The sequence below is a fragment of the Heptranchias perlo genome, chromosome 24 (assembly GCF_035084215.1).
Source record: "Heptranchias perlo isolate sHepPer1 chromosome 24, sHepPer1.hap1, whole genome shotgun sequence".
Lineage (NCBI taxonomy): Eukaryota > Metazoa > Chordata > Chondrichthyes > Hexanchiformes > Hexanchidae > Heptranchias > Heptranchias perlo.
Genome location: NC_090348.1, coordinates 42,988,364 through 43,011,865, shown reverse-complemented (window position 1 = coordinate 43,011,865; position 23,502 = coordinate 42,988,364). Strand labels below are relative to the sequence as shown.

At 40.0% G+C, this 23,502-nt stretch overlaps 1 protein-coding gene across 1 annotated transcript in view; it reads right to left on the bottom strand.

Annotated features, from left to right (window-relative positions):
- The window catches only part of exoc4 (exocyst complex component 4), a 394,720-nt gene that overhangs the window by 284,952 nt on the left and 86,266 nt on the right, over positions 1-23,502 (bottom strand).

The following is a 23,502-nucleotide window of genomic DNA, read 5'->3' as shown; positions in this document are numbered from 1 at the left end:
TCAGAGCAACACGTGTTTTCATCAAACGTATTAAAACGTCCTTATGAGAAAACATTTGTGTCAGACTTAATTTTCAGTCCACCAAGCCGAGAGTTGCAATTTAAACTATATGCTCTATATTAGCAGAATTGAATCAGGCAGCTCATTTTGTGGTGGTGGTGGTGGTGGTGGGGTGGGGGGGGTTGTAGAAATAAAGAAGCAGATATACAAAATATTTCAAAGATCACAATATTCATAATGTAGGCGAATGCAGCTCAAAAATGAAGAATTCATCCCGGCAGGATTTTGATATCTGAAAACTTCTCAACTTCATTGCAACAAAGGTGCTGTATTCCTTCAATAAAATTCCAGTGTTTGCAGATCAGGAACAGAACTTTCCAGTACACTTCTTTTTCCTTCCCTGTATACTTTGACAGATATACCAATAAATTAATCTCTTCTCTGCTTACTGTTGATCAGTTTTTTGATGCAGTGACAAATAACTGAACGGCTTCTGACTAAATAGTGTCAAACCTGGAACCTACAATTTCAATTGCAACTTGAAAGGCACATGACTTGTGGCATCATTTTAGATTTGGGAAATATGAACCAGCCATTTGAAACTGGGCAGAAAACAGAACACAAAACCTCCCGAGGTCAATGTCATAATGTTTCTTTTCTCAAATTTGTTTCTTTCCCCCAGAGCCACAAAAAAGAAATACATTGGAGTGTGACTATTTTTACTGAGTAGAGTAACAAATAAGAGCATCTATAAATGTCATACTTATCAATAAAAGATAAGGTAAATCAATTTTATTTTTCAGGAATTCTCACATGCCAGCTCTTCCACTCTTGCCATTCTGGCATTCTTTGCATCCCCTCCCCTTCACTCCACTCCACTCCACCTTCGGTCACTGAGCCTTCAGTTATCTTACCCACTCATTCCAGAACGCCCATCCAGAGCCTCCTCCGCCTTGCTACCTCTCTTTGTTGCTTCAACCAAAACCATACCAGCTTCAGCTACGTCTTTGGTCACTTCCTGTAACTTCCAGTTTTGCCTGTATGCACATTTTATTATGTTGAATGCAGTGCATAAATACAGGTTGTTGCAGTTCTTCTTGCTGGATCATTCATTGTTATTTTGCTTGAGTGGACACAGCTAGACAGGGCATTATCACACTGAGTTACTCACTGCACTGATTTTTTTTTATTCGTTCATGGGATGTGGGTGTCGCTGGCGAGGCCGGCATTTATTGCCCATCCCTAATTGCCCTCGAGAAGGTGATGGTGAGCCGCCTTCTTGAACCGCTGCAGTCGGTATGGTGAAGGTTCTCCCACAGTGCTGTTAGGAAGGGAGTTCCAGGATTTTGACCCAGCGACGATGAAGAACAACGATATATTTCCAAGTCGGGATGGTGTGTGACTTGGAGGGGAACGTGCAGGTGGTGTTGTTCCCATGTGCCTGTTGCCCTTGTCCTTCGAGGTGGTAGAGGTCGCGGGTTTGGGAGGTGCTGTCGAAGAAGCCTTGGCAAGTTGCTGCAGTGCATTCTGTGGATGGTACACACTGCAGCCACATTGCACCAGTAGTGAAGGGAGTGAATGTTTAGGGTGGTGGATGGGGTGCCAATCAAGCGGGCTGCTTTGTCCTAGATGGTGTCGAGCTTCTTGAGTGTTGTTGGAGCTGCACCCATCCAGGCAAGTGGAGAGTATTCCATCACACTCCTGACTTGTGCCTTGTAGATGGTGGAAAGGCTTTGGGGAGTCAGGAGGTGAGTCACTCGCCGCGGAATACCCAGCCTCTGAGCTGCTCTTGTAGCCACAGTATTTATATGGCTGGTCCAGTCAAGTTTCTGGTCAATCCATAAAGTTGCCATCTCGAAAAGAACCATTACATTGATAGCTCCAGCACATGGAAAAATATATACATATCTAGTGCAAATTCCAATAAAACATGCTGTGTTTCTTTTTGTTTTAAGCAATGGATTGGAGTCACCACAACACAATGCCATCTTTTTTCAATTCAGTCTGTCTTGTATACCTTGAAATCAAATCAAAATCACTGATGCTTTTGGTTGTAGCGCTAAAGTTGCTAACTGAAATGAAACTGATAGATTCTTCTCAGTGCGGTTTCCTTTGATTGATGATTTTTCTGTATTAATTAGAATTTAATGAAATAACTCAAGTTTTTCTTTCAAAAAAACAATGGGTAAATCAACAGAATGCCATCAGAGCAGAAGGGATCGTCAACAGGCTTACATCAATTTTGCATCTGATTTGTGCTAACAGGAAACAACTTACATTTATATAGTACATTGAACGATAAAAGACATCCCCACAGTGTTTCGCAATAGAAATAAATAGAATAGATGTCAAGCCATGGAGGGAAATAGTTGGAGGGGGTGACAGAATGCTTTGTCAAAAAGATGGATTTTGAGTAGTATGTAAAAGGTAGGGAGGGAGCTGGAGAGCCAGAGATGTTTCGGGAGGGTGTTCCAAAAGGTAGGACAGACTCTGGGCCAAGTGGGATGTCAAGGTTTCACATGGCCTGGTTCATTTTGAGCACATGGGCGGGGAGGGGGGATGGAGCCAGTGGCAAAGGAGGTGAGTTTATAGCAGGGGCCGAAAATGATGGCTTCAATTTTCCCCACGTTCAGCTGAAGCAAATTGAGACTCACTCATGATGTCAGCGTACAACCTGGGAGGACAGTATGTTACATGGATTGTAACTGACAGGATGGGAAGGTTGGAAGAACTGTGCCACCAACGTGCCAGTTTGGGTGGGGAATCTTCAGTGAGAGGGAAGGAATTGCTGACCAGAAGTCAGTTTTCCACAGATACTTAAGTTATGTATCTGCTATTTTATTCAGTTTAAAAAAGGTACAGGCAGAGGTGGTGCAGAGATATTTGGTGAAAGTGCACAGGTCCTCTAAGACTTTTTCTCGCATTGCTTGAATAGTGTGTTGCAATTTAGCATATCTAAAAAGCCATTCTTTAGCACGTTATTTTGTTTCTGTTTGGGTGAGCAGTTATTTATGGAGCACAGCCTTCATGTAAAGTATTATCATTACAATGTGAATAATAAATTGACAAATAGAATTACCTACGAAAAATTAAAAACTGAACAAATGAAGGCAGCACAGTGGCACAACTATGACACTGATTAGGAGAACGATGGATGTTTTCACTCACAAAAGGTCTGAATCTCCAAAATACAATCAGAAAGTAGGCAACAAGTGAAAGTTCGGTGCTTCTCAAGCTTAATGGAAAGAAAAGGCCCAAGTTTTTCTGATGCACCGATTGGAGGTTAGCTCAAAAGCAGCAATTGATGGAGACAGGAACAGGCTGCACTGTATGTGCGGGGGAATAGGGTGGTGGTGGGGGGGGCCGGAGGGAAGAATTCAAATGGGGAAGAAAAATACTGACCATGAACTTATGCCGCATCTCTGTAACCTCCTCCAGCCCTACAATCCTCCGAGAACTCTGCATTCCTCCAATACTGACTTCTTGTACATCCCCGATTTCCTTCGCCCCACCATTGGCAGCTGTGCCTTCAACTCTAGGCCCTAAAATCTGGAATTCGCTCCCAAAACCTCTCTGATTCACTCTCCTCCTTTAAGACACTCCTTAAAATGTACCTTTTTGACCAAGCTTTTGGTCACCTGTTCTCATATCGCCTTATGTGGCTCGGTGTCAAATTTTGTCTAATAACACTCCTCTGAAGCGCCTTGGGCCATTGAACTATGTTAAAGGCATCATATAAATGCAAGTTGTTGTTGCATGATATGAACATACATTTAAGAGTCTGTCAGAAATTCCTGTCTCTACTATTTTAGCTGGGATATTAACCTGGTTAAAACAGATGGGTGAATTCTTCCATTAAAATATTCAAAAGGAGAATTTCAAGCCTCTATCACATGAAGCAATTTCAGGGCACTACAAATGAAGATCAAATTGTGCCTCTCTTTTGTGAGTCTACATTGAGCTTACCCATGTAATGAGAAGGGTGCAGGCAGAAGGCAGGTTTTATTTGGAAAGCTAACTCCATCCTTATGGTTGGCTCTGGTCTGCACGGTCAACAACATTCTGGGAAAAGGCTCAAGCTGAAGTGAATTAATTTTTTCCCTGCAATTAAGGTTTGTGTTTCCTGATCCAAGAGAGACAAAAATGCCCTGAAATAAAGTGCCAGTCAAAAAAGAACCTCTGGCACACTTGCTTCTTTAACTGAAAAACATGTGAATACTCGTGCATTGCATACCAAGCAAGACACTAATGAAGCCTGAAACCTCAGACGGTGAATTCATCCCAGTCCTAAAAGCAAGGTATGCTGCAAATCAAGTAACAAATCTATTTTACATTCAAACAATCCTGCAGCTGTCAAGTACCTGACCTCTGCCTGATAACATCATTCTATTTTTCCTATTAAAACAACCGGAGATTCGTGCTTACTACAAAATTAATTGCAGCCGTGCTCGCTATGAATAATCAAAAAATTTAATGTTTTGCATGAAAATGCTCCAATAATAAATTCACCACCACAACATACTCTGACTTTAATGGTCCTTGGTTGGATATTCCTCAATGAGAAATCTTGGATAATCCGCAGAAGTGACAACGAACCATGTAGAGGAATTAAACTCCGGGTTTACAGGGGTCAGAATTGGTTTGCTGCATTAATACAATTCCTTGCTTTGCTAGGATTTTGGCACCTCTACTACAACACGACCACCCATGCTGGGAAACATCAGGCTATAAAATATAAGCCTGGTCAGATCCACCAGGCTTTAAAGAGTCACTACAGTGCATGAAACCATTTTAAAATGCCAACTCTATGATTGAAGGAACTTGCACAGTTTGGTGTACAACATCCTACTTATGACACCCACCTGTGTAGAAGATGCTTTGGAAAATCAGTTTTGCAGCCTTACTCCTTACATACAATCAACTCTCACTGCCTGTCCAGAGTATTCTCCCAGATGTAAGCACACTGCTGAGCATTTGCTGTAGGTACAATTCATTGTGGCCCAGATCAAAGCTGCATGCTTCAGGGAGTGCACTTGAATACCATTGTGAAGCATAGTCCAAAGCAAAACTGAAAAGTTTGGGGTGGGGGTGAAGGAGAAGGGTTAACACTCTTAGCTTTCGAGTGATCTTCTCTGCTGTTACAAACTAGCAGGAGCTCAGAGTATGAAATGCTACATTTTGCCAAAATACAAGAACATAAGAAATACGAGCAGGAGTAGGTCATAAGGCCCCTCGAGCCTGCTCCGCCATTCAATAAGATCACGGCTGATCATCGACCTCAACTCCACTTTCCCACCCGATCCCCATATCCCTCGTTTCCCTTAGAGTCCAAAAATCTAATAAGAACATAAAAATCTAATAAGAATATAAGGATGTGATCACAAATAATGCTTTTGCACATAGATTCTATTTCCATGAATATGAGCAAGAGGAAAAGGTTAAGCACATTCCATATACATAATATACACAATATATATTCTCATGACTAAAGTTTTGCTACAGTCATTAATTGTTACCGATTCATAACCTTCAAATGGACAATGATAGACTAACAGGGAGTGATTGTTAGGCAGCAACATAAGAGACTAAGATGGTTCATACAGAAAACAACACATACTTGGGAGTGGTTATAAGCTGTAATCTAATTGAGGTGGTCAGACAGCATTTTGAATCATGAGAGTGAAGCTCTAGCAGGTTAAATCTGAAGCTTGGGAATCAGACTTCAATGTGAAAACCTTTTCTATTACCCTTGATACTTTCTGCAAAAAAACCTTGCAGATGATATCAAAGCTTATATCAGTACAGGTTTTTATCAGTACATTAAAAAAAGATAACGAAAGAGGTGGGCCCATTAAAAACAGATTTAGGAATGACAAAGGTAGGGGATAAGGACATAAGAGAACTGCTAAATGAATATTTAACTTCGATTTTCACAGTAGAAAAGGACAATACACTAAAGATAATGGTAAGACTACGGATAGGAGGAAAAAAAACAGGGATTGGCATAAAGAGAAAAATTGTAATTGATAAAATGGGACTGAAGCCAGACAAATGGTCCAAGCCATTTCCACCCAGGGATATTAAAACAAGTAGAGGAGAAAATTAGGGATGCATGTTATAATCTTCCAATGCTAATATGGATAGCTCTGGAAGAACGCAAAGTAGCAAATGTTACACCAGCATTCAAAAAGGAGGAAGGAATAAAACCAAGCAAGGACAAGACAGTGAGTTTATCATCAGTAGTGGGAAAATTGCTAGAATCCATTATCAGGGACAGAGGAAGTGAAAATCTAAACTGATTAGGGAGAATCAGCATGGTTTTGTGAAAGATAGGTCATATTGAGCTTACCTAAATAAACAAACATTTTGGAGAGTCAGAGGTGGTGGATTGAGGAGAACCAATGGTTGTCATCCACTGGGATTTTCATAATGCGTTTTACAATGACAAGAGATTGCGAGATAAAACAGAGGCACATGGATTTGGAGGCAACCTCACTGGTAGGAGTGAGGAGGCTAAATGCTGGGATAAATGGGATTCGTTGCTGGATTGAAGGGCAGTAATAAATGCTGTCTGCCACAGATGCCACCAATTAATTTTATACACGAGTGACCTAGATTTAGGAATAAAGAATATATTCAAGTTTGCACACGACACTAAACTGGAAGGTATTGTGTATTGAGAAGGAGTGTAAAAAAATTGCCAAACACATAAATTAAGCAAGAGGTCAGGATAATGGCATGCAGTTTAACGTAACATAGTATGAAGTAGTACACTTTGGATGTTAGAATGGAAGACAGAAATGCAGTTTAAATGGGGAAGCACCGGAAGGGTAGATGAACAATAGGATTTTGGGATTCAAATACATAAGTCATATATTCCCTATGTGGCCAATGGATAATCTGATTTTGGTGCTTAAAATAATTAAGGGAATTGACAAGGTAGATCGTGAATATATTTTCCTTTAGTATGAGAATCCAGAACATATTTTTACAATTCAACTAAGACCTATTAAAAGTGAATCCAGCAAAAACTTTGCACAGAGGGTTGCCCCAGAATCAACTGAGATGCTTAAATGTGTCAGCTGTGGCTCAGTGGTGGCCAAGATTTTACACTCAAGTCTCTGGAGTTGAAATTGAACCCACAAGCTTCTGACTCAGAGTGCGACCCGCTGAGCTGAAGTTGACACCCCCTGTCCTGCACTACAATAACCCTCTGGTACCTTTCCCAAAAGGGAAATTCATGCGTGAGCCTCAACAAAAAGCATCAGCAAGGTATTGACTGCGTGCAGGAGCATCCCAGGCTAAACCTGACCACTCTCACCCAAAACTGACACATGCACACTTCCAACAGGAGTTGCTGTTTTGCAATTATTCAGAGAGAACACTGCAATAAACTGTGCCAAAGAATAGTACGACACTCCATCAGCAAATTTCCACGCAACAAGCTTACAATCTTTGTCTGTCAGGGACACCACCAACAACCCAGGTCACTCGAGCATGCCTCCATGTCAGTCATACGCCGGTGAATGGAGATCGGCGTTGGGGGAATAAAATGCTCCAATATTTAGCCCACTTAAAAAAAAAATTCCCCCTTTTGCTCACTCGCACCACGTGGGTGGGAGAACAGCTTGTTTTGGAGACTATGACAACGACACCATTGAATCAGTCACAAGAAAGTACAAAGAGGTCATTCAAGGTCATTTGCCATGTAATTTTCTATCATTTTCGATGGGGAAAATGTTTGCACTTGCATTCAGCTTTGCCCACCACGGTTACGGTCAGGAACAAGCTGCATGGGGAATTCTGATTGCAGTCACACATCTTGCCACTTTGTCGCATCACAAGTTGGGAGGACTAATGCAGCCAAAAAAAACTTGCAATTATAGCACCTCATCAGTTTTCTCTCAAACCTTTCAAAGTGAATTACTTCTAAGTGCAGTAATTTTGGTTCTGTGGCCAATGAATTGAAATTCCAAGAAATATGGTACGTAATAGGACTCAACATAATAAAATTAGTCTGGGGAAAAAAACAAATGTGACTTCGATTCCATTTTAGTGCAGCAGTGTTAACCTGTAAAGTCATTTAATTAACTTCTTCATAATTGTCATATTACTCTTAAGAGTTCAATTCAGCAGACTGTAGCTTTTGACAGCTGCAACAAAAACAGACAATTTTACAGGATTAACTGATTTTGGAAAGTACTACTAAATTCCAGATTTATTAAAATGTTGAGTTGTGTCGAAATTCATTTAATTTTTGCCCTCCTGTAACTTTTTATAGATTCACAAAACTACGTTAAAATTTCAATCCCTTAGGTACACCTATCCAATAAGCAAAGCAAGCTTTTGATACTGAAATTAAAATGGTGATGATTTAATCAAGGCCAGCTTACTCTGCAATCTAACTGTCATTGCGCTGAAGGTGTCAAGACTTGAATTCAAGCCTGCTGGTATGTCAAAAATTAAATTGCATTGAGCAAATTTGAGCAGAGAGAATAAAATACTCGTCAAGGTGCTTTCATTTTTTTTTTGTTTAAATAAAAACAAATCTACCAACAGTTAGTCTGATCAACTAACACTATTACTGCATAGAGATAAAGACTGATAAAACCTATTTCTTGATTGTATCGCTGTCTTGTCTCGTACACTGAAACTGTGATTAAACTGTCAAGTTTCACATTGAGCCCCAGGAAGACATTCAACAGAAAAGTTCATATTTTAAAAAAAACCTCATACTCTGCTAAAGCTTAGTGCTGAATATTACACAGCACATCTTTTATGATTCTCATCAAATTGTAGAGAAAGTCTCACTCAAACACATTCCATTTAAAAATTGAAATACTTAATAACACTGAATTACCTTCAATATTTTCTTATTTTCTTTTTTTTTTGAGGGGGGGGTGAAGAACAAAGTTTTTTGGCTCAAGTAGGCAAGATGATTGGGGAACAGAACTCTTGCCCACATTTTACACCATGTGCGCATGCAAAATATGAAAGTGATGTCACAGGACAGCAGTTTCAGGTGTGATATCAGCACAAGGGAAGAAGCTGATTGGTGAGTAACTGGTGAATGTTTTTCTTCTTTTTGGCCAGATCCAGGACAAGTCTAAAGTTTATTTCTGGTAAGTTCAGTTCGTAGTCTAATAACTAGAGGCATGACATGGCACCTCGGTCCCGTCGAATGCACATCCTGTGCTATGTGGGAAGTCCAGGATGCTTGTCGTGTCCTGGACAGCCACATGTGCAGGAAGTGTCGTCAGCTGGAGGAGCTCGAGCTCCGGGTTTCAGAGCTTGAGCAGCGGCTGGTGTCACTGCAGTGCGTCCGCGAGGCTGAGAGATATGTCGATAGCACGTTTCAGGAGGTGGTCACGCCGAAGCTTAAGGGTGTGCAGGCAGAGAGGGAATGGGTGACTGCCAGACAGACATGGAGGACCAGGCAGGTAGTGCAGGAATCACCCGAGTGCAAGTCGCTCTCTAACTGGTAGAATACTGGTGAGGGCGACGGTTCCTTTGGGGAGTTCAGCCAGAGTCAAGTCCACGGCACCATGGGGTGGTTCAGCTGTACAGTGGGGGAAGGTGGAAAATCAGGAAAGCAATAATGATAAGGGATTCAACAGTTAGGGGAACAGACAGGCAATTCTGCAGCTGCAGACGTGATTCGAGGATGGTATGTTGCCTTCCTGGTGCCAGGGTCAGAGGTGTCACTGAGCGGCTGCAGAACATTCTGAGGGGGGAGGGTGAACAGCCAGAGGTCGTGGTCCATATCGGTACCAATGACATAGGTACAAAGAGGGATGAGGACCTGCAGGCAGATTTTAGGAAACTAGAAAAGAGATTAATAAGCAGGACCTCACAGGCAGTAATCTCCGGATTACTCCCAGTGCCACTTGCGAGTGAGTACAGAGTATAGGAGGATAGAGCAGTTAATTGCGTGCCTGGAGAGATGGTGCACGAGGGAGAGCTTTAGATTCCTGGGGCATTGGGGCCGGTTCTGGGGGATGGTGGGACCTGTACAAGCTGGATGGGTTGCACCTCAACAGGGCCAGGACCAATATCATCACAGGGAGGTTTGCTATGCTGTTGGGGAAGGTTTAAACTAGCTTGGCAGGGGAATGGGTACATTTAGAAGACAGAGAAGCAGAGCTGGAAATGGAAAGCAGAAAATTAGTAAGTGAGTTTGGCAGTGCTAAATGGCATATAATGGTCCGAGAGGGGAGCGCAGTGTAAAAGGAGAGTCCGCGAACGGGAGGAGGGTCCGCAAGGTGAGCGCAGTGTAAAAGGGGAGTCCGAGAGCAGGAGGAGAGCCCGAGAGGTGAGCGCAGTGTAAAAGGAGAGTCCAAGAGGATGAGACAAACATAGTGAGGGAGGAAGTATTAAGGGGATTAGCATCTTTGAAAGTGGATAAATCGCCAGGCCCGGATGAAATGTATCCCAGGCTGTTAAGAGAAGCAAGGGAGGAAACAGCGGAGGCTCTGACCATCATTTTCCAATCCTCACTGGATACAGGTGCGGTGCCGGAGGACTGCTGACATTGTACCGTTGTTTAAAAAGGGAGAAAGAGATAGACCAAGTAATTTCAGGCCAGTCAGCTTAACCTCGACGGTGGGCAAATTATTGGAAACAATGCTGAAGTATTAATCATCATTTGGAAAGGCATGGATCAATAAAGGACAGTCAGCATGGATTTGTTAAGGGAAGGTCATGTCTGACTAACTTGATTGAAATTTTTGAGCAGGTAACAAGGAGGGTTGATGAGGGTAGCACGTTTGATGTTGTCTGCATGGATTTTAGCAAGGCTTTTGACGAAGTCCCACATGGCAGACGGGTCAGGAAAGTAAAAGCCCATGGGATCGAAGGGAAAGTGGCAAGTTGGATCCAGAATTGGCTCAGTGGCAGGAAGCAAAGGGTAATGGTCGACGGGTGTTTTTGTGACTGGAAGGCTATTTCTAGTGGGGTTCCACAAGGCTCAGTACTAGGTCCCTTGCTTTTTGTGGTATATATCAATGATTTAGACTTTAAATTAGCGGGCATGATTAAGAAGTTTTCAGATGACACAAAAATTGGCCGTGTGGTTGATAGTGAGGAAGAACGCTGCAGACTTCAGAAAGATACCAATGGATTGTTCAAGTGGGCAGAAAAGTGGCAAATGGAATTCAATCCAGAGAAGTGTGAGGTAATGCATTTGGGGAGTGCAAAGACAAGGGGATACACAATAAATGGAAGGATACTGAGAGGTTTAGAGGAAGTGAGGGACCTTGGAGTGCATGTCCACAGATCCCTGAAGTTAGCAGGACAGGTAGATAAGGTGGTTAAGGCGGCATACAGGATACTTTCCTTTATTAGCCGAGGCATAGAACATAAGAGCAGGGAGGTTATGCTGGAACTGTATAAAACACTAGTTAGGCCGCAGATTGAGTACTGCGTACAGTTCTGGTCACCACATTACAGGAAAGATGTGATTGCACTAGAGAGGATACAGAGGAGATTTACAAGGATGTTGCCAGGGCTGGAGAATTTTAGCTATAAGATTGGATAGGCTGGGGTTGTTTTCTTTGGAACAGAGGAAGCTGAGGGGAGATTTAATTGAGGTGTATAAAATTATGAGGGGCCTAGATAGAGTGGATGGGAAGGACCCATTTCCCTTAGGTGTTGCAATGAGCAGCATGAGTTGACTTGCCCTTCAATAACCAACCCCCCCTCCCCCCCAATCAAAACCTGGTTTATTGCTTTTGCAATTATGAAGTGATTCATTATTATTGCTCAATCAGTTGATTGTTTCACCTTAGCAGCAACAAGTCAGGTGCAGACATGACAAAAACAAAAAAAGACAGACTTTTCTGTAGTACAATTATAAAGCACCTTTCACAACCTCAGGACATCCAAAGGCACTTTACAACCAATGAAGTACTTTTAAAGTGCAGTCATTGTTTTAATTTAAGAAACACGGCAGTCAATTTGCATACAGCAAGCTCCCACAAACAGCAATGAAGTAATGATCAGATAAACTGTTCTAGTAATGTTGAGGGCTAAATATTGGCCAGACAACTGAAATACTAAATGACCTGAATACATTCTGCCAGATCAACCAAAAAGTGAATAGGAACAAGAGATGAGCTTCGGGTACTCTCCAATATGGAGTGAGCAAACACCATTTAGTTTTCTTCATTAAGACTGCAACAAGCTTCAGGAATATTTATACAAAAATTAAGCTTCAGTGGCCTGAGTATGCTTTCTCGGAACCCAATTTGAAACACCTGCATTCCCGAGAACCTGACTGACATTCGCTGACATGACAATCCTTGCCTCAGAAGTCTGAGCAACTCCACAAACCCCCAGGGCAGAGAAGAAAAGGGAATTATTACAGGCCTAGTTTTTATAATTAGTTCTGCTTTAATATTATTGATCTGGAGCAGTATTCCCACTTCTCGGGTTATGTGCAGCAATATATTAAAAAGGCACCCTTTGTGAAAGACTACATGAAAAGATTTTTTTAATGAAACATATGCATTTAATAAAATTCTAATTACCTTGGCAGCAGTGTGGTTAAGATAATTAAATCACAGGGGATGGTCTTTCCATCTTTTTGATCTTGGTCTGAGTCCAACCAACCAAATGGGTTTTAATGCATGCTTTGAATACTCCCATTAATACAGATAACAGAGGCAAGAAAAGCCATCCCCAGATACTTTTAGGGAGGCTCCTGTTTTCTAATCAGTTTCAAAATGGCTGCCTCACACCTCCAGAATGTGAAATGGGTTGTGAGCTTGATGCACAAAACAAATGATTTCACAAGCGAGGTGTTTGAGACACACTTAGCAGACGATGTCTTCATTGCTTAAACAAACTACAACAGTAATGTCATTGTTTCCACCTGCTTAGCTTATTGGTGTATTTAGACTACTTCTCGGGCTCTATTAATGAATGATAGACCAAAGAGCAAGACATAAAAATAGAGCAGTTAGCTCTACAGCTCTGAGACAACTACAACAGGCACAATGAGCTAAATAGCCTCCCTCTGCACCAAAATCTCTACAATTCTATTTCAGGTATATTCAAGAAAGCAACAAAAACTTTATATATTTATATAGCACCTTTAACATAGTAAAAATGCACTTCACAGAAGCGTTATCAAGCAAAATTTGACACCGAGCCACAGAGAGAGAGATTAGGACAGGTGACCAAAAGTTTGGTAAAAGTGGTAGGTTTTAAGGAATTAGCACTGGAAATGACCTTACAGAAAAAATATAGGGGGTAAAATAAATGAGGCAGTCCACAGGAAAAGGCTCATCACGATCTGAAAGCACTGCTCTCTGATAGCTGTTAACAGTCCGAATCATAACGAGTTTAGACCAGTCTCGACTCGGTTCCCAGTAGTTCCCACAGATTACAACTGCTCAGAATTTGGCAGGCTTCCTCAATAAGGTTAAAATGATGCCAGTAGGGGCAGTTCTCTCTGTTATTGTTGATTCAGTAGTGCTCAAAGGATGAACTTTACATTCCCCAGCAAAGCAACAAATAAGGAAAGAAAATTTGAAGAAAAAAAGACAAAAATATTTCAACCTGCAGTATTTAATATTTTTTCAAATGCAGAAAAGGTCGGTTTCATAATTAAATGCAGCAGATGGCAGGACTAACTGTCATTTTGATTGCCTGTCCCTCTACCAAATGGTTACTTTGATTCTTCAGCTAAGTGAGCCACAAAAAAAATTAACCATTACAGTCAAACTGTAAAGTCTGTTTGATTTCTCCCCCGCCTATCACCAGTCCTCCATAACAAAGTTTCTGCTGTTTCAGGTGGATGCCACGAAGTTGCTTTGGGCTACCGACTGGAAATGTGTAAGAATATTCTAGAATTATAGATGAGTCAATAACCACACTTGCATCTGGACATTAAGAATCACGTTTTCTGTTACATTAGGATCTTTGTGAGATTAGGTGTAAGGAGTCATTCTACTACACAGCACTATTTAAAGAAGTGCAGGAGAATAAAGCCAACATTTTTCCCTCAACCACCAAAGTCAGATTTACGGGTCAAATTTCTCATTGCGGTTTGTGGGACTTTGCTGCATACAAATTAATTGCCACATTTGTCTACAGAAGAACAGTGACTACACTTCAAAACTAGACCGTGCCCCTTACGATCAGGTGAGTATGTCTAAGTGCTCCAGAGATAAGGTTGCGTATACACAGCTAGCAATTACTCTATTGAACAGTAACACTGCGCACTAGAACTTATGTAGTAGCCTCACTATGGATCTTGTCAAACCCAAAAGATAGTAAATGTCATTTACTGGCCTCAATTCATTCAGGCTAAACTAAACTAATGTAGTTTATTTACATCTAAACTATTTAGAGAGCATAGGTATTAGGGAAAATATTACACAGCAAAACTTTATAGAAGGTCTAGAAACAGTCCCCAAGGAGCTAATTGAACCACTTCAAATTTCAGACTTTCTCCAGGTAAAAGCAGTCTAAAACACCATATGTCCTGGCCAATGTTCATCCCTCAACCAACATCACTAAATAAACAGATTATCTGGTCATTACCACATTGCTATTTGTGGGACCTTGCTGTGTGCAAATTGGCAGCCACATTTCCGACATTACAACAATGACTACACTTCAAAAGTACTTCATTGGTTGTAAAGCACTTTGGGATGTCCTGCAAGTATTTAGTTCTTATACATTGGCAATGCTTTTTGGTCTGTGAAGTTTCATTTGTGAAAATTGTACAATGTAGGCTTTCGTTACAGAGCTGCTTCTTTTTGGTATGCTCCAAATGAGAAAGAACTGCCAGACGACTTCACAATAGCTTTAAGGATACTTTTCCCTTTTAAGATACAATTGTCAATCTTCCTTTATTTGTGACCAAAGAAACAATAGCACAGATTATTGTAATATTAAATTACGAAAACATGACAACATCATGGAAAGTTAATGAGAAGATAAACATATATTTGACGAGGATCTTGAGTTTCTGCAACCAAAGAATCATTTCACCTTGCAGACCCCCATGTGCATTTAAAGACATCATTTCCAAACATCTTGGATGAAAGAAAGTCTTTATTTTAACTAATTACTGATCAAACAAAACTGCTTTTCTCACAAACAGTGAAGAACCACGTGCCATCAGGTGGTTTGGAAACCCTGTGCTGCATCCATTTTGACTGAGCCTTTTAACAATACACATGTCCATGACAGCAGCAAATATTCTATATTTGTCTCATTTAGGGGATGAAGGTACAAAGTTTTTGTACTTCAGCTAGTGGAATTATTTATGTGAAGATGTTTAATTAATGAACTGCTTTCAAAGCATTACTTTTTCTTGAGCTACGTAAAACATCAAAGCTAAAAAACAGTTGATCCTAGCTAGATAATACTGCAGTATTTTCCTCTGTATCGCTTCATTCTTGTGTTGGCCAAAAGCTTATTTCCTATCTTAAGCTGTTTTGCTATTTCAAAATTAGCAGTATACAGGCCAGTCTTTTACTGTTTTCCTGGATCAAGGCCAGCTTTGCAACAGGTATCTTTATGGACACACGTTACTTTCTTGCTTTATTGGTGTTTTCCTTCTTTTCAGCCCTCCCTTCTATTTATCTCGATTCCTCAATAGCAGGATTTCTTACTAATGCTCTAAATCCATAGGTATAGTAATGATATTCCCTCCATTAAAGAGTCCTAATAATTTCTGCCATTGGGATTTCTTGACCAAGCTTCCAACTGCAATCATCACAAGCAGAAGAAAGAGGACAACAGGAATCCAATCTTCAGTATCAAAGTATCAGATGCTCCTCAGGAGCACTTAATAAATTATTACACCTTTACACATGTACCGCTGGAACAACACACTTTTGTAAACCGTGGTCAGTAGTTAGTGTTAAATCACTGCCACACATTTGAGTGTGTTGACTGACTTCTAATCCAGCTTGTTCATGCACCAATGTAGATCCATGAACATCCAGAAGATAAAATTAGACAATTTTATTTAACTGTCCAAATAATGAGAGTTGTAAAGATAAATAATATTAGAGCAACTGGACCAGTCTCTGGTATCCTCTGCTGTGTACAAACAAGAGACGGATAACAAGTCATCATGGAATACCTGATCATTTTTGACATACATGGTGACAAATACATTATCTCAGGCAGCTCAACCACCTAGCAAGAAAATTATCTTATTACTCAAAATCTGTCAGATTTCTCAATTTTTTTTTGTTGATGAGCTTTTCTGTCTTCCTGCACACAAACAGAGCATGCATACTTCAACCACCACCAAAAAGACCGTTGAGCTACTCATTCATCTAACTTGCTGTTTGTGTGATCTTGTGTTTAAATTCAGTGCTAGGATTGCTTACATAACAACACTGACCATACTTCCAATCTAATTCATTGGCTGCAAAGTGCTTTGGGAGGTTCTGAGGATGTGAAAGGCACTACATAAATACATGCAGCTGATTTTAATGAAACAATTATTGAATCTATTACTTTTGTTTATAGAAGCACATCAACTGACACAATAATGGCATTGTTGGAGGCCTAGCAGGTCCTCAGCAACCAAGAGGATCTCAAATCACTGCAATACAAGGAGGTTTGCCGAAAGAGAAAAACATTTTTCAAGAAGTGCATAAGAACTGGGAAAGCAACATCCTGACTCTCTCTTCCCATCCAGCATGCTCACTGTCTGTCCCAGTGAGTTATCAAGGATAAACTGCTGTTGTCAGTGAGATATATAATCAAATCCATTGGAATGGATTGCAAGCACATTTAAATATATTGAGCTGCATTTGCTTTTTCAGAGCATAATTCATAAAAAAATTATATATTACTATATATTTAAAACCAAAATGAATGAGTCTAAATTCAAGTGAGTGAAACTTGACAGGTCTGTGAATGATATAAACACTGATGGAAATTCATCAACTTTAGTGGGCTGAAGCATCGCAGTGCAGCACAACATTTGGAGAAGAAAAGGAAATTCACCTTTTCCTGACAGTTTTGTTCACTAATTTAAAAAATTGCCAGGCAAGAGCTCTGTGATACACTGTGATCAACACAGTGCCAACGCCACAAAGATTGACAGGAGCAGATGGTTTGAGGTAAAACTACATGGCGTATTGAAGTCCCAGAGGCAAAATTCAATTAAAAAGATTGGGGAAAAACTGATGCCACTAAGAAGGCTGCATTTACACATGCTCATCAATTGTGACATTTAGAAAAAAATCTAATGATTGGGTAGACCAGCTATAAAAAATTTCCATTATTTTCTATTCTGTGGGGATATCATTTTACAACATTTTTGCAGTTACACACAGCTTTCAGGATAAAAGTGGTACAAACCAGATGGAATAATGGGACACAAAATAATTAGCCAGGCCTCAAATATAATTATTTTCCATAGCTAGCTAGTTTACTAATGACTGTATCAGTCATTAACTGACACTCGTTTTCACACAATCAAAATGAAAGGGAGCTCCAGAGTGTGTGAAAACTAGAAATTGGATTGCTGTATTATTGCCTTTTAGTCCTTCCTGACAAGATGTCAGAAAACCAGAAAGGTGCTGATGTAGCACAACATGGCAGAACACCATGAAGCAGCAAACTCAGGTTGGTGCCTCCGATGTCCTATGTGGTGGGAGCTGGGAGGGAAGAGTTCCTCTGATTCTTGTGTGTTAGCAACACTGTAAACACTGTGTTCTGATATTTCTAGCAAAATTATAAAAGCATTCTGACAACTCTCACAATTTTACTAGAGATAGCAAATATTGGAAATCTTCCTGTCATTTTTAAAATACTGCTATCACATACCAAACCAGGGGAAATCTTCCTTCATAGTGAGTTGTGCCACTGAATGGCTGTGAAGCCAAAGAGAGACAGGATAAGGTGGTGGGTGATCCATGATACCCGACTCAAGAATTGTATTGGCAAAGACCTGGGAACTGGTAACCTGTGCATCCTAGCAGCTATGGTAATTATACTAAAGAAGACCTGAACTGTGAAACAAAATGTCTTCCTACATTCACACTACATGGCTGGATATTACATCAGAACGTAAACTATTATGGTTGGTACAGAAAGGTGCGATGACGAGACTGCACCTTTACAGGTTCTCAGTTTTTATTCCATACAAGCGTAAAAAAGTACACCACAAGTAAGTTTTTTTTTCCATATTAAATCTAACTTAATGTCCTGGGAGCAGTAACTGGACAGAAGACTATCTAGCCTCCACCTAATGTTGATTTATAACAGTTCAGCAGAGATTGGGAACTCAGCAGAGGAAGGGAATTGAACCCACATCTTGCTATTCCATTGTGCCATGAATTATGTTCCAATGTACTGTACAAACACATGGGGGTATCCTCAGCATTTATTACATTAATGACATGCATTCAGGAAAATGTACCTCCAGATCACTTCAGGATGAATCACATGGTTCAATAATGCTGCAACATATCATAGTCATTGGTGTTTGTCAGAGAACATTAACTCAATAACTAAATACTGCCACTGATAGATTCCTACTTGTACAGTTCTTCACTCATCTTGAACTAGTTTAAAACATATTTTTTTAAAAAATAATTTATAGGGGTCTTCCTTGAAGCTCTGTCAATATCCATTTCCAAAGGCAAATCGGAAGAAAACACTAGGAATGATGTCAGACAGGATATAAGACAACTATTGGCAGAAACTTAAGAAGCACTGAAAACTTGACCCTAAATTCTTTTTATCCACAAACACAGATTGTGTGAAGGGCACAAGTTGAAGCATATTCATCATCTGACATCACCTCATCATTCTGGGAATGAGAAAAGGCCATTCAGCCCATCAAAGTGCATCCTTTATGCTCAATTCTACCATTTTAGTGTCCAGCTATATTTTGAAAGTCCCCAGTATTTCTGCTTCTATTAATTTGCCTGGAAGGTTATTTCAACCATTTATCACCCTACTCAGCAGAGGAAAAGAACTGAACATGGATCTTGCTATTCCATTGTGCTCGGAGTTCTGTTCAAATATACTGCACAAACACACAGGTGTATCCTCAGTATTCATTATGAGTGCGCAAACAATATTTTTCGATATACCTTCTATAAACTTAATTTTCATTAATGTCCCTACATATCCAGTGCTCTTACATTTCTGGTTTAATTTGAAAATGTATTCTTGAGATTACTTTATCTATACAAATGAATAGAATGCTGAGGTAGAACATGCCTGCAGAAGGTACACATGCATTTGCAAGGTTACAGAAAAGAAAAACAAGACTGATCCAAGTGTAGAGGATGAGCTTTGAGGAAACATTAGGCAAGTTTGAAGTTTACATAATGGAAAAATCTTTCCTCAAAGCTCAACCCCTTTGCACTTGGTTAATCTTGTTGCTATTTTCTGTAACCTTACCAATGCATATATACTTTTTTTGTGTGGTGATGACGAAAATTGAACACAGAATTCTGGGTGTCAAGATGACCAGTGCCTTGTGAAGCCTTAGCATAACCTCTATAGATATATTCTACTTTTCAGGCTATATATATATATATATATATATATCTTTGCATTTTATTCATTTGTTAAGTTGGTACGTCACACTGTCTGGACATTTGAAGTGTTGTATCTACTTTCTAAGTCTCCTTGTGCTAATTGAATTCCATCTATGCATACTTATGTCACACATTCTTTCAACTTTACTCCATGGTTAAAACATCACCTGAACTGCCTGGTATATTATGCTGTTTAGCACACTTCAAGCTTTGCGTTGAAAACAGCAGCACATGAGTGACACAGACTTATATTTATGTAGATGTACATTTATAGAGAGTGGTAAAGGATTTTTTTTTAATCCATTTGCACTGCAACTGAGTCTTCGTGGGGGAAGCAAAATTGCTCCTTAAGGACTTGTTTGTCCTTGTTAAAGGCCAGTTATGAGCAAGTCTAGCAGAACTGTGCAGGAGATGTCAAGTGAGTTCTGAATTCCGGGTCAGATCTGGAGTTACAGTTGGTAACAAAAAGTAACATTTCAAAACCACCCAACACTGCAATTATTGTCCTGTTATCACTTATAATAAATAACACTATGTACAGGTGTGGCCGCTTTAAATAATTACATGTCTTAATCTCATTTTCATTAACAGTATGCACTACACATTTCTTTAAAAAAAACTACTTCATTTGGAAGCAAAGTTTTCTGAGTGCTTGCAGTGTCACAGCAAGAAAAAGGTCTGAGGTTTTGGTGGATAGGTCACAAAAACTGTTGATATGGTGCTCAGTTATTTAAGTAAACAAACAGAATTTTGGGATGAAAAGCTAGAGTTAAATCATAAATTTCAAGAAGCCATTCTAAAATTATATCTGGCCTTGGTGAAACCATATTTGGGAAACTACATGCACTTTTTAAAATGGCAAGATGAAAAGGATATTCAGAAAAGAACAAACTATGGGATAACATTCCCGAATTTGGTGAGTTGCAAATGATGCTCATCAATTGTCACAATCCATTTTACACCGAAAAGCCAGGTTTGCAAGTATTATCCAGTTTATAACATCCAATGTGTTGGTGCTTTTTCCATGTCAAAATATTCCCAAACATCAAGAATATAATGCAGTCGTACTATTTGGTACATAGCCAAGAACAGTTTCTGTTTATTTTACATAAAGATTTCATAATATTAAATGCTCATTTATTGGAGGCCAAAAGTGTGAGGTACTTTTTAATATTCAATGAAAACAAAAGGTAACTTATCTCTGTGAAATAACTAATATAAACCAAACAACAAAATTAATTTAAAAATCTATTTAAAAAATTAGTTTTAGGAATCTGCAAGAGCTGCAAACTTTATATTAATATGGCATTTTTAATACTCAAGAAATGACAATACTTTTAAAAATTTAAATCATATGCACATATGAATCAGAATTCATCCAAAACACACAGTAAATAAGTATTTAGGGTAAGAAATTAGACTTCCATCCTCCCCCATGATCTTCAAGTATTAAATTATTTCCTGGTAATCGCATGTTTGTAAATGTAGATTTGTCCAAAATTATTCCCCCCCCACTCCCCTCCAAGTTGCATCACTTACACATCATGTGCTGTCTCAAAATCCTAAAGACAATCTTAGGCCAGAAATAAATTAAAATTTTCAACCAACATGCAGACATCGTAGTGTAAAAAGCCTTGTGCACTGGAATTGGTGGCTACCCTTTAAGCCAACAAAGCAGGGACATCACTATGCAATCAACTTATCAATTGAACGGGAATCAAACACACAACAGGAGCCAATTCACTTCAACTTCATGGATCTCCATCGAGGGAGGCAGTGGTCGGTCTTCATTCAAACAGTATCAGAATTACATAGAATGTACAGGCCATTCGGCCCAACAGGTCCATGCTGGTGTTTATGCTGCACATGAACCTCTTCCCACCCTTCTTCATCTAACCCCATCAACATATCCTTCTATTCCTTTATCCCTCATGTGTTTATCTAGCTTCCCCTTGAATGCATCTAGGCTAGTCGCTTCGACTACTCCTTGCTGTTCAAGAAAGTGGGGGTGGAAAAGAGAGAAAACAGGAAACTACAGGCTAGCTTGACATCAGTAGTCGGGATAATGCATGAATCTATTATCTATTAAAAGGGCACTTAGGACATCATAATATGATTAGGCAGAGTCAACATAGTTTAATGAAGGGGAAATTGTGTTTGACAAATCCACTGGAGTTTTTTTTTGAGGATGCAACTAGCAAGGTAGATAAAGAGGAACCAGTAGATGTAACATATTTGGATTTTCAAAAGGCTTTCGATAAGGTGCCACACAAAAGATTGTTACACAAGATAAGGGCTCATTGGGTTTGGAGTAATATATTAGCATGGATAGAGGATTGGTTAACGGACAGAAAACACTGAAGAATAAACGGGTCATTCTTAGGTTTGCAGGCTGTAACAAGTGGGCTGCCACAGGATCAGTGCTTGGGCCTCAGCAATTTCCAATCTGTATTAGTGACTGAGATGAAGGGACCAAGTGTAATGTATCCAAGTTTGCTGATGATACAAAGCTAGGTGGGAAAGTAAGCTGTGAGGAGAACACAAAGAGACTGCAACGGGATATAGACAGGTTAAGTGAGTGGGCAAGAAGGTGGCGAATGGAGTATGATGTGGGGGAAATGTGAGGTTATTCACTTTGGAAGGAAGAATAGAAAAACAGAATACTTTTTAAAATGGTGAGAAACTATTAAATGTTGGAATCTAGGGATTATTGGGTACTTCAGTTTGATTTTAGCAGTCAATGTGCTACGAGTCCTCCATGTGGGGGGACAACTGGGCAACAGTGACCACAATACTATGAGATTCAACTTGATCAGTCAAACCAAACTTGCCAAGAATTTAATGCTAGTTCTGGATTTAAAGAGGGCTAGATTTGCAAAGATGGCAGAGGACTTGAATCGAGTCAATTGGGCAACTCGACTATATGGGTTCTGGGTAGTATAAGGAACGAGTTGCATTCTCAGATGCAGAGGATTGTTATTAATGGTGGTGATTGTGGGTGGAGTCCCACAGGGATCAGTGTTAGGATCATTTCCCTTCGCTATCGAAATTAACAATCTGAATAAAGGCATTGGGGGAACTGTCCTTAAGTTTGTGGATGTAACAGGTTTGTGCAAGTGTTAGAATCTTGGATAAGAAAAAACGACTACAATCAGATCTAGATTTGTTGTGTGAATGGACCCACGTCTGGTAGATGACATTTAATGCGGATAAATGCAGTTTTATGCAATATGTAGAACTAATGTTAAGTGTGTATATACTTGCTATCAGCCATGGCTCAGTTGTAGCGCATTTGTTTCTGAATCTAAGTTGTGGGTTGAAGTCCCATTCCAGAGACTTGAGCACTAATCGAAGCTGACACTTCAGTGCAGCGCTGCGGGAGAGCAGCACAGTTGGAGGTCCTGACTTTTGGACAAAACATTAAACCAAGGCCCCATCTGCCCTCCCAGATGCATGTAAGAGATCCCATGGCACTATGTTATGCACCTCTGGAACTCTGCTCTTGAACACTTTGGTATATTATCTGTTGTTGCCCTGCACACCTCAAAGCAATCAACAGAGTCAGTCACTGTACGCTTCTAAAATAGTCATATAACCTCTCACTAAAGCTATGTTAAGGGATGATCCTCTCAAATCACTATCTGTCCTGGTTTATGTTTTATCCTCTAACTCTTATTCCAATGATTCACAGGTTCCCTCGAACTCTGTCTTCTCTCCCACTCTCTCTTTCACATCAGTGACCTTCTCCATTCATCATTGAACACGATCCACTCTTCTGCTGGTGATTCCACTTCCTTCAGATTAGGGGCCCTCAGAGCTCACAACCTCTAGTCCTCTCTCAGTGAAGTGACTGAATCACTACATCTTGATTGCTCCTTGTCCTTGTGTGAGACAATGAAAAACTAGTTTCTTTCAATGCTCCAGACAAAGATTCTTCATGTCACTTGCAAGTCAAACCAACAATACCATC